This window comes from Megascapheus bottae, chromosome 12 (genome assembly GCF_031878675.1).
Source record: "Megascapheus bottae isolate mThoBot1 chromosome 12, mThoBot2.hap1, whole genome shotgun sequence".
NCBI classification, from domain to species: Eukaryota; Metazoa; Chordata; class Mammalia; order Rodentia; family Geomyidae; genus Megascapheus; species Megascapheus bottae.
Window position 1 is genome coordinate 9,618,967 of NC_143520.1, and position 12,300 is coordinate 9,631,266.

Consider the following 12,300-nt stretch of genomic DNA (forward strand, 5'->3'; position numbering starts at 1 on the left):
TCTACCACTTGAGCCATAGCTCTACTTTCAGCTTTTTGGTGGTTAACTGGAGAGAGAAAAAGTCTCCCTGGGTGCAGTGGCTCATGCCTGTAATCCTAGCTACTCAGGACACTAAGATCCTCAGATCAAGGTTTAAAGCCAGCTCCGGCACAAAACGACCTGAGACCCCAAAATAAAAGAGGTCTTACGGACTTTCCTGCCCAGGCTAACTTGGAACTGTGATTTCATCTGGAGGCTGGTACCATGCAGCTACTGCACATGATGAGTGAAATGGTCACTGATCTTAACTTTCATGTGATTTTCATCTTCATGTGGTTTTAATTGTATGGGTGAGATTATTTATCTTCATACATTTACAATTCATATTTCCAATGAAGGGAATGACCTATTTGGGCCTATTGACTTCTTGTTTTTTGTTTTTGTTTTTGTTTTGTGGGTTATGGGGCTCAAACTCTGGGCCTGGGCACTGTCCCTGAGCTCTTCAGCTCAAGGCTACTGCCCTACTCTTTGAGTCACAACTCCACTTCCCCTTTTCTAGTGATTAATTGGAGATAAGAGTCTCAAGGTCTTTAGTGCCTGGGCTGGCTTTGAACAGCGATCCTCAGATCTCATCCTCTTGAGTAACTAGGATTACAGGTGTGAGTCACCTGGCTTATTTGTATTTTTGAGTTGATCTTTCAAAATATTCTTAAGTTCTGCATGTATATATTTTAAAGATGTTAATATATTCTCAGTTTGAGTCTTATTGTTCAATTTTTTTTCATTTGCTTTTGCAGATGTTTGATTATATCTGTGAGCTGTGACTTGTTTGTCTTTCTGGAGTTTTTGTTTTTCCAATGCTGGAGATTGAACCCAGGGTTTCATGTGTGTGCTAGGCAAGTGCTCTACCACTTGACTACATCCTGAGCCCTGTTTTTGTCTTTCTGAAGAAGTTCTCTGTTTGATGTCCTAAATAGTATTTTTCTCAAAAGCTTTAATGATTTTGCTTTTCTGTTTAGCTTAGCAATCCAGTTTAAAAGCAGTTTTGTTTGTCATGTGAAGTTGGTTACTGTGGATAATCAGTTGTCTTAGCACATTACTAACTAGCCTTTCTTTTCCTCTGATTATATGATGCCATTTTCCATTTATCAAGATCTCACTTGTATTCCTTCCTCCTGTTCAGAAAGCTTGGTTTTAAGTGTTGTTACTTGATAAAGAAGTCTCCATTGCTCACCTCTTCTTGTCCTTCAAAATTGTTTTGGCTACCTCTTTCTGCAGTTTTAGGATTAAATTATTAAAGTTACTTAAGCAATCATGCTAAAATGTTTCTTTTGACTTGAACTCAGGCCCTGTGTTCCTGATCAGCTTTTAAAAAGCTCACAATTTTATTGTTTCATAAGTCAGGTAATGAGTACATTTCTTTTTATGGACAATGTCACCCCTTCCTTTGCTTTCTTCCAGTTTTCTGTCTGCCCACAAGTTACGTGGGTCATTTTCCACATAATGTGTACTGAATAGCATGATTACACTTGTTCATGCTCCACCTTCCCTTACTGTGTCACCCTTCCCCCACCACTTAAAGCCTCTCCTCAAAAGAAAAAGACAACTTGAAGCAAAACCAGACACCAATACCACTAACAACAGCAACAACAAAAATCACATGTTTGATCCACTTATTTGCACATGGCTACCATTCAAGTCATGCCTCAGCTTTAGCTCTTGGCTGGTTAGTTAAAAAGAAGAGTCATGGATTTGTTACCTGGACTGTCTTAAACCTAAGATTCTCAGGTCTCAGCCTTTTGAGTGGTTAGTAATAGGCATGAGTCCTAGGCTCATGAAAGTGCATGCGTTTTTAGGTTATTTGGAAGGAGGATACTATCATCCTACACATTCTGTATTTCTCTGCTTATTTAAATCTTAACTTGCCAGGCAGGGGCTCTTCCACTTGAGCCATGCTTTCAGCTTATTTTTCTTTTGTTATTTCTTTTTTAATAAGTTCTCAAATTTATGCCCAGGTGAATCTGAACTATGACCCTATTTATATCTTCCAAGCACTTAGGATGACAATCACTTGCCACCATGCCCAGCACCTTATTGATTGAAATGGTGTCTTTGCTCAGGTTAGCCTTTTTAATTTTTTTGCCAGTCCTGGGGCTTGAACTCAGGGCCTGGGCACTGCCCTTGAGGTTTGCTTGAGGCTGGCACTCTACCACTTGAGGCACAGCACCACTCAGGCTTTTTATCTGTGTATGTGGTACAGAAGAATGGAATCCAGGGCTTCATGCATGCTAGGGGAGCACTCTACCACTAGGCCACACTCCAGCTCTCAGGCTATCCTTACTTAAACTTCAGTCCTCCCCATCTTCTCAATCCTCCTGATCTCTGCCTTCCAAGTAGCTAGGATTACAGCATGACCTTCATGGCTGACTTGGTAAATTACTCTTTTTTGTTATTGCTGTAGGAATCAGACTTTTAAAAAAATGTTCAAGTTGATCAATATGGTGTATATGAATGCTTGTGGTGTTTTCTAAAGGGTCTATTGGTTCAGTAAGATTTTTTATGTAGCCAGTTACATTGTCCTCAAAAGGTTCATCTCAGCTCGGCATGGTGGCGCACGGTCATATCCCAGCAATCAGGATCCCAAGGCAGGAAGAGTGGGCGTTTGAAACCATCCCAGGCTGTACAGTGAAACCCTTTCTAAGAAGAAGGAGGAGGGGGAAGCATTTGTCTCATCATTTCCAACTCTTACCCTCTACTTCGGAAATATTTGGTTGCACCAGCAGTTTCTTGTTAAATAGAAGTGGTTGTGGTAGGCAGGTCTGCTCTTTTCTGACATCTGTTTACTTTTCTTGCCCACATGTAATCTTACTAGAGCCTCATGACACTAGAGATAGGTAGAATAGGCATTATCTCCATTTATTCAGACACAGGTAAAGTATCACACTCAAGTGTCTTCATAGAAGTTATGGGACTGTTGCCCTTTATTCCTTTAACAAACATTTGAAAGCATGCTCAGCACTGGGATAAAATGATGGTCATTTTGATTCCTGTCCCAAAGGATGGATATATATATGTGCGTATACATATGTATATATGTATATATATGCATATGTGTATATATGTATATACATATGTGTGTATACGTACATGTATACACACATATATATGTATGTATGTATCTGGCTTCCCAAGTTTTCATGTATTTTTTAGTCAGGGAAAGACTAGCTTTATTGTCTTTCCTCTTTCCTCCCTAAACTTGGTCCTTTAAGAGCTGCAACAGATAGGACATCTGCAACATCACACCCCGTAAGCATTCTAGAGCCCAAGCTGAGGCCCTGTTGCCCTGGCAATTACATTCATGAGGGCACCTAATAAACCCTTTACAACCCCAGAGGAAAGAATGTAGGATTTTCCTTGCTTGCACTCTAGTGTTCAACTTGAGGCTCATTTGACAGGCCAAATTCATAGCAGGATAAAAATAAAGGCCAAAAAGTTACTAATGGGATTTCTCTTACTGGCTGGCCAATTCTGAAATGGAAACTAGAAACTACAAAGTCAAAGCATATGCACAAAACCCCACTGTGTAAGCACAGCTGGTAAAGGAGGAAAAGTAGTGTATCCTGTAAGTCATTTATGTGATGATGAACACAATGGAAGGGAGGTTAGGTGTAAGTACTGTCCAAATCCATGACTTGGTGTGTTCTGGGCTTTGCTGGGATGATTTTCTTTTCAGTTGGCAAAGGATAAAGGGAGAGGTTTAATTTTCATGTCCCAGAACATATACTAAGGACAGGGAGCAGAGGCTGGGAGGAAAGAAGTAAAGCTATTAGCATTGTTGATGGGGACAAGGCCAGTTGCACGGAATGTGCTGGAGGATCATGGAATTGGGCTGAGTTTGAACTGCCAAAGGACTTCCCAGGAGACAGTGTCTTGGAACTGGTATATTCTTAGCATCCAAAGCTGGCTTTTTGGGCCCATACTGGTGGTAATCACATCTTTAGTTCTTGAAACTCTTCCCCCCTTACCTTTTGAAAACTACAAGGAAACAAGTGCAAGTGTAAGATTCCTCCTTGGTTTGCTCTGCAAGAGCGGAGCAAACTGTTCTTTTCTGAAGAACCAGAAATTAATGAGGCCACAATTTGTATAAAGTTGCTAGACCATCAGCACTGTGCTGCAGTAGGATCTAGGTCATGCTTGGCCTCTCTCTCTTAAGTACTAGCAGCAATAGTGAAGTAAGATGGTTGGTAACTATGAGGCTATAGCCATGAAACCTATTGAAATTATATTAGTAAGTGGGGAGGGAACTAATGGAGAGGGATGGGAGAAGATTGACTGCTATAAATTGTGTACATATGTGGAAATGCCACAATGAAACTCTTTTGTATGTAGCTAATATATACTTTAAAACACATCTCCAAGCCAAGGTCCACTGGCTCATACCTGTAATCATAGCTACATAGGAGGCTGAGATCTGAGGATCAAAGTTCAAGGATAACTGAGCAGGAAAGATCCTGAGCCTCTTATCTCTAACTAACCACCCAAAAGCCAGAAGCAGAGTTGAGTTCTGTGGTAGAGTACTAGCATTAAGAGAAAAAAAAAAATCCTGAAGGATAACACCCTGGCCCTGAGTTCAAGCCCCAAGACATACTCTCTCTCTCTCTCTCTCTCTCTCTCTCTCTCTCTCTCTCTCTCTCTCTCTCTCTCTCTCTCTCTCTCTCTCTCTCTCTCTCTGTCTCTCTCTCTCTCTGTCTCTCTCTCTCTGTCTCTCTCTCTGTCTCTCTGTCTGTCTCTCTCTCTCTCTGTCTCTCTCTCTCTCTGTCTCTCTCTCTCTCTCTGTCTCTCTCTCTCTCTGTCTCTGTCTCTCTCTCTCTCTCTGTCTCTCTCTCTGTCTCTCTCTCTGTCTCTGTCTCTCTCTCTCTCTCTCTCTCTCTCTCTCTCTCTCTCTCTCTCTCTCTCTCTCTCTCTCTCTCTCTCTCTCTCTCTCTCTCTCTCTCTCTCTCTCTCTCTCTCTCTCTCTCTCTCTCTCTCTCTCTCTCCCCACCACCAAGCTACCACCAGGCTACTAACACCTTCTTTTGGGACCTAAGATCAGTCCTCCCTTTTGATTTCTACCCATCATTTCCTAAAAATATTTTTGAAAAGATCAACAGTTGCCTCCTGTTCCCAAACACCATACTACTGACACATTTACATCCTGACTGACTTCTGGGTGCTTGGATCTGGTGGTGAAAATACTGAATTGCCTGCTGGCCCTTTATTGGCAGTTTCACAGGTACCTTGACCTTTGTGTTCCACACTCGTTTCCTGGGCAGGGCATGTAGCACAGTGGTGAAGCTCTTGGTTGTGTATGTGTGCGTGTGACTCCAATTCCCAGCACCACAAAACCCAAACTATAGAATTCCCCACCCTGCCCCCAGATACTTTATTTCTATAAGTCCTCTCCTAAACATGACTTTCAGCATTTATCTTAGTGAATGGCATTTTCCTGTGCCTTTGGATGCCATGGCAGAAATGTGCAAGTGAACCTGTGGATATTTCAAGTGTCTCAAAGCCATGCAGCTTTACCTCTCCTCTGCCAACATCCTAGCCAGAAGATAGCATGTTTTTGCCTGGATTACAGGCATATCCTCCCATTTAGTCTCTCCATAACTTCCCTTGATCTCAACAAATCTATTCTCCATCTAGCAGCCTTGCATGATCTTTAAAAATATCAGTTTGCCTGAAACTCTTGATTGGTTTCTTATGTAATATCCAAGTTTTAGTGTGGTTGTGCCTTTGTGGACTAAACAAACTCTTGGGCACGTGTTCCCTCATTTGCTGGGCACCAGCCACTTGCCTTCTCCTCCCTTCCTCCGCTCTGACCCAGTGTCCATATTCCGTGCTATTGGCCAGGACTGCCGAGTATGGCTTTTGTGAGTTCTACATGCTTTGGCCTATAGACTCTTTAATACACCTTTTCTCTTTTTAAACTGGTAATGGAGCTTGAGCTCAGAGCCTCTTGCTCTTTGCTTGTCTTTTTCACTCAAGGCTAGTGCTCTACCACTTGAGTCATACCTCCACTTCTGGCCTTTTGTTGGTTAATTGGAGTTAAGAGTTTGGGATGCATCTGCCTCAGCTGACTTTTAAAGGTAACCCTCAGATCTCAGCTCCCTGAACAGCTAGGATTATAGGCATGAACCACTTGTACCTGGCTCTGCTTCATAAATTTAAATAATAATAATAATAATGATACTCAGAGTTTGAGATCTGAGGATCAAGGTTCAAAGCCAACCCAGACAAGAAAGTCCGTGAGACTCTTATCTCTAATTAACCTCCGGAGAACTGGAAGTGGAACGGTGGCTCAAAATGGCAGAGTGCTGACCTGGGGCAAAAGAGATAAGGGACATTGCACAAGCCTCATGACTGACCACCCTTCCCCCCCAAAAAATGTGACTACATTGATACACGGTGAATGTAAATCTGAGTTGAATTCATTATTTAAAATTGTTATTATAAAGGTGATGTATGGAGGGGATACATTTATGTAAATCAGGTAATGACTTTTGGACAATGTCATCCCTTCCCTCTTTTTTTAATTGAGATAAAAAATTGCAACATAAAATGGTCATTTAAAATATTTTAAATTGTACTGGTCATTTACAATATGATATTTTATTATTTAAATGGTTAATGTACAGTGAATATCTTTTTTTTTTTTTTTTGCCAGTCCTGGGCTTGAGCTCAGGGCCTGAGCACTGGCCTTGGACTTTCTCAAGGCTAGAGCTCTACCACTTGATCCTCAGCACCACTTCTGGCTTTTTTCTGTGTGTGTGGGAGCGAGGAATTGAACCTGGGTCTTCATGCATGCTAGGCAAGCACTCTACCACTAGGCCAAACTCCCGGCCCCAAGTGAATATCTTTTTCTGAAGCTCAGTCATGAATTATGATTTCATCAGTATCATTTAAAATATTTTCAACTGAAAAAATTCTATGTGATGTTTTGAAATATGTATAAATTGTAGCAGGGCTGAATCAAGTCAATAAACATGCATACACTCACATATTTATTTTTTGTAAGGATGGCAGTTTTCATTGTTATTGGCAATTGACATCATGCAGTACATCATGAAGTGTACAGTTTAGTGGCACTAAATATATTTATAGTATGTGCAATCATTGCCTCTCATTCTAAAACATTACTGCAAAGGAAACTCCGGTACCCACTAAGCAGACATTTCCTATCAGCCTCTTTTTCCAACCTACGAGAGCCACTAGCCTGCTTTCTTTATTTCCCAATGGGTTTCCCTTTGGGGGATGTTTTATGTGAATGGATGTTTTATGTGAATGTGTTTTATGTGCACACTTTTGTGTGTGGCTTCTTTCCTTTCATGTGAGGATTTTGAGACTCAGCCATGTTATAAAATGTAATAGTACTATAGTACTTCTTCCTCCATTTTTATAACTTGATAATACCCCACAAAATGTATATACCATGCTTTGTTTATTTACTTATTGATTGGTAGACATTTGTTTTCCCTTTTTGTTATTGTGAGTAGTGTTGCTGTGAGCATTTCTATATAAACACTTACTTGAATGCCTGCTTTAAATTCTTTTGGGTATATACTCAGAGGTAGAATTTTTTGATTCGTTATTCTTCTGTTTTTTTTTTTTTTTTGCCAGTCCTGGGCTTGAGCTCAGGGCCTGAGCGCTGTCCTTGGACTTTCTCAAGACTAGAGCTCTACCACTTGAGCCTCAGCACCACTTCCAGCTTTTTTGCTCTGTATGTGGTACCGAGGAGTTGAACCCAGGTCTTCATGCATGCTAGGCAAGCACTCTACCACTAGGCCAACCTCCCGGCCTCTTCTGATGATTTTTTGTCCTGGGGCTTTGAACTCAGAGTTTGGGCCCTGTCCCTGTGTAATTTTGCTCAAGATTCTGCCATTGGGTCACAGTGTCCTTCTGGCTTGTCACTAGTTAATTGGAGTCTCACAGTTTCCTGCCTAGGCTGGTTTCAAACTATGTTCCTCAGATCTTCATCTCCTGAGTAGATAAGATTACAGGCTTGAACTAGTAGTGCCCAGCTATTCTGATTTTTAAAAGAAATTATAAAACATTTTCATCCAGTGTTGCATTCCTACAGCCTGAACTGCTTCTAGTACCTTTGCGGCCCCAGCCAGCAAATTGTCTACTGGGGAGCCCTACTGTGTGTCGTAGAGCAGATAATGACCACTGATATGGCAGAGTATATCTATTCTCAACTCCCACCCCAAGGAAAAGCATATATAGATGGAATGACCAGTTTGAGCCCAAAGCAAAGAACTGTCCTGTGTGTCTACATCAGCCTACTCTCTCACTCCCTTAGCTGGAACAGGAGGCATGGAGCCCTTCCATGTCTCCAGCTCCTGGCTAGCATGTAGGCAGCCAGTGCATCCTCTTGCTTCTCATAGGCTTTCCATCTTTCCTTGGTTACCTCCCTTTGGAGAGTCTGACCTTAAAGAGAGAAAAATAACTGGTCCCTCCAGTACAGCACTGGTGGTGTTTGATAATTAAATATAACCAAGTTATGCTGACCTACTTTTTTCAAGACCTTGGGATTATATCTTTTGTGAACTAGAAAGTCTCAAATTTTTGAACTTTAAGAAGAAAGAAGTGGAATCAATTATAATAAAAGGCACGGGAATTTCTCTAGCATTTTATTCATTATATAGATGAAATGATATATAGAATTATCTCATATAACAACATATATCTCTTCTGCTATTTCTGCTGCAAACAAATCAGAAAAGAAAAAGCAGCTCTGTGGTTTGTTAGAACATGGTTCTTTCTTGTGTTTTATTTGCCTTCTGTTTCCTTCTGCCACTTGCATGTTCATTCAGCTAGAAAAGTAAATAGAGCTAGGCGCCCATCTTACTCCTGTAATCCTACTTACTCAGAAATCTGAGATCTAAGGGTGTGGTTCAAAGCCAGCCTGGGCAGGTTATTAAGAAAACAAAGCAACAACACCCAAATCAACCAGTAGAGCTGTGGCTCAAGCAATGGAGTCCCAATCTTGAGTGTAAAAGCTAAGGGACAACTCCCAAGTCCTGAGTTCAAGTCCCAGTACTGGGCGGGGGAGGGAGGAGAATAAAAGTAGATGAGATGAAATCTAAGCCTTATGTTTTAGGTTTCCTCAGACTTCTTCGCTACCAGGTGGCTAAAAGCAGTGGTCTCAACTGATCTGCCTCCTCCTCCTCCTCCTCCTCCTCCTCTCCTCCTCCTCTCCTCCTCCTCCTCGTCTTCCTCCTCCTCGTCCTCCTCCTCTTCCTCCTCCTTCAAATCCATGTTCTCTATGCTGACATTTGTAAGCATATTTTATCCCCCAACTTGTCTCCCATTGCTTTTTATGCGTGAGCGTGCGTGCGTGTATGTGTGTGTGTGTGTGTGTGTGTGTGTGTGTGTGTGTGTGTGTGTGTGAGAAATCCACACTATTTTCCATTCCCTCTTTTAATTAAGATTTTTTTGTGGTTTGAGTAAGCAGACCACGTTGCTTGCTGCCTAAATTATTTTCCAACTACCAGATTATTATGGCCCTGACAATATTCCACATCATCTTCTGCATGTTTTTTAGGCCAGCTGTCTTTTATGACATTCTCTTGTTACAGAAATAAACTAATCAGTTTTTTCTACTTCAAAATTATTAAAGTGGTTCTTAAACATTAAAAGGTATTAGCAGCAGAGAAAGTATTGAATGAGATATGGGAAGGAAGATACAGAGCAAGCAGTTTCTGTAAATTAATCCCATAATGTTGCACTTGCCTGGAGCTCTCTTAATATTTTTGACAGTTAACAGTTGGTAGATTTTCCTACTTACCTTTGAATTATTTATTGAGTTAAATGGGTACTTAGGAGAACTTGATATTCAGTACTTTATTTTATCATGTTAAAATTGGCTCCTGTTAGAGATGTGCATGTAGTATTTGTCATTATTTACCAAACATTGCACTGTTCTGCGCAATTACCTCTCTCCTTTTGTAAAGAGCGCAATATAGTGAGAAATTTCATAATAATTTAGAACACTTAATGAGTTTGGGAAGCCTGAGGAGGACAGCAAGACTATTAGAAGTTTATAAAACAAAAAATCACGGAATGGAAAAAGTAAGAAAGGCTTTCTGAAACTTCTGAAACTATGATTTCTTCAAAACTTCTAATTTTATTAAATTAGATAAAAGAGGTTGGAGTTTTTAAAAAGCCTGTTTGATAATTTTCCTCTCCTCTAGTTTTGCTTTGACTTTGTCTCTTTTACAATGTTTCATAAGTCTGATTTTAATTTGAAATTTCCCACATGGGACTTGGGCCTTTAAAAGTTTGAATTGTCAGTGACAGGAGCTGTTCTCTGAGTCACTCTTTTTAGTGGTCCAGGAATGTATGGAAAGATGGAAAGTATGTCATGAAACTCCAGCATGAAACCTGGCTATAGGTTGGTGGCAGGATGAGTTGAGACTTGCCCATTGGTACTGGAAAGCTGCTGAAGGTGGTGTGTGTCTCCGGGGACTGCATTCAGGATTTACCTAATTAAGATAATAAAGCAGAGCTTATCAAGGCTTTGCCAGAGTTAATTGCCTTCCCCATTATCTTCTGTTTTTATTACCTTCTAAAGTTTCTTAAGGAAAGTCTCGCAAGAGGTGTTTTATGAACATATTATAACTATTTTTATGGATTTTAGTGATTTAGACCAGATTCATGGTCCACAACTGCATCCACCATTAAGGGTGTTATAAACTTTATTTTTTGCAGACTTGTGCACTGAATCTCAATTTTCCTCTCCTTTGAGTAGAGCTGAAGAGTGATATTCACAAAGCTATTTCATCTGGTCTTTTACAACTGAATGAAAATAACAGGAGACTTGAGGTATGTGAGCGAAAAAACATGCTCCCTGTGAATCCTGGGCCTTAGTTGTTCCCTTTTAGTGCAAAGCACCATGGGAGTGTTGACAGGATGTTACAGCAGAATAAAAGGAGCCCTTTAAACCTACCTAGAGAAATGGCAAAAGACCAAAATAAAAAAGAATTGGATAGAGAGCTGGGTATGGTGGTACACATCTGTAATACCAGCACTCAGGAGGATTAAGAGTTTAAGGCCAGCCTAAGAATCTGTGTTAATAGATTCTATGAGAAGGAGAGAAGGGAGGAAGGGAGGAAGGAAGGAAGGGAGGGAGGGAGGGAGGGAGGGAGGGAGGGAGGGAGGGAGGGAGGGAGGAAGGGAACGGAAGGGAAGGGAAGGGAAGGGAAGGGAAGAGAAGGAAAGGAAAGGAAAGGAAAGGAAAGAAAGGTAGGAAGGAAAGATAAGAGTAACACAGAAAAGAATGCCAAGTTAGGGGCTAGGAGTTTGGCCTAGTGGTTAAAGTGTTTGCCTAGCATGCATGAAGACCTGGGTTCAATTCCTCAGTACCACATATAGAAAAAAAAAGCCGGAAGTGGTGCTGAGGCTCAAGTGGTAGAGCTCTAGCCTTGAGAAAGTCCAAGGCCAGTGCTCAGGCCCTGAGCTCAAGCCCAGGACTGGCAAAAAAAAAAAAAAAAAAAAAAAAAAGAATGCCAAGTTAGAAAGCAACTAAGCATGCATATTCTGCTTAGGCTGGATTCTTTAGGCTGGATGGAGAATTGTCTTAGATGAACTTTAAGTAACCCAACACTCAAAAGCCAGTGGTAGGGAGATCTTGAGTTCAGCCTTGTCTTAAACCATGCACCTGGGATGTAAGCTCAGTGGTAGAGTTGGCTTAGTGTGCAAAAAGGCCCTGGGTTCATCCCCTGACAGTTGAGAAAACATGCTTGCACTGGACCATGTGGAATCTCACAATATCTTGACCCAAGGCAGCAACACACATTGGTAAGAAGTGCTTGAGGATAGAGAGCTGCAGTTTCCTTTGTCTTCACACCTGCGTTCTGTCATTGACTGGGAACGCTGAAGGAAACAAAGCCAAAGAGGGACGTGCTTGCAAGTGCTTGGGCAGTTTGGTTTGATTTTTTTTTAAAAAAATATAGATGACACTATTCCAGTATTTTGTAGAAGGTAATTCCTATTTTTTTCACTGAAACTTTTCCCCCTTCTTTTCTCTCAATAGCCTATGATTTCATTATTCTTTTCTACATTTATTGTTTGGTATGTTAAATTTAGTTGGGTCCTTGTGTAGGAATGACCAAAAATCTCAAATCAATGTGCATCTAACCTAGTAAATTCTTGGTGCTCATATGTCATCAATCAAAAGGATTTGGAGTTGTCCCCTTTCCCTCCTCCCCTTTTTTTATTTTTATTTTTAAGTTTTCTCTAAAAACCATTATTAGAAAGGTGATATAAAGAGGGGATACA

At 40.9% G+C, this 12,300-nt stretch overlaps 1 long non-coding RNA gene across 1 annotated transcript in view; it reads left to right on the plus strand.

The window, feature by feature from the left end:
• The first annotated feature begins 3,369 nt into the window (after positions 1-3,369).
• Positions 3,370-12,300, plus strand: part of LOC150056194 (uncharacterized) — a 58,860-nt gene continuing 49,929 nt past the window's right edge. Inside the window, exons 1-2 of the long non-coding RNA XR_016537302.1 lie at positions 3,370-3,601; positions 10,732-10,845. This is a non-coding gene — a long non-coding RNA (uncharacterized LOC150056194). The remainder of the gene's footprint in view (positions 3,602-10,731; positions 10,846-12,300) is intronic.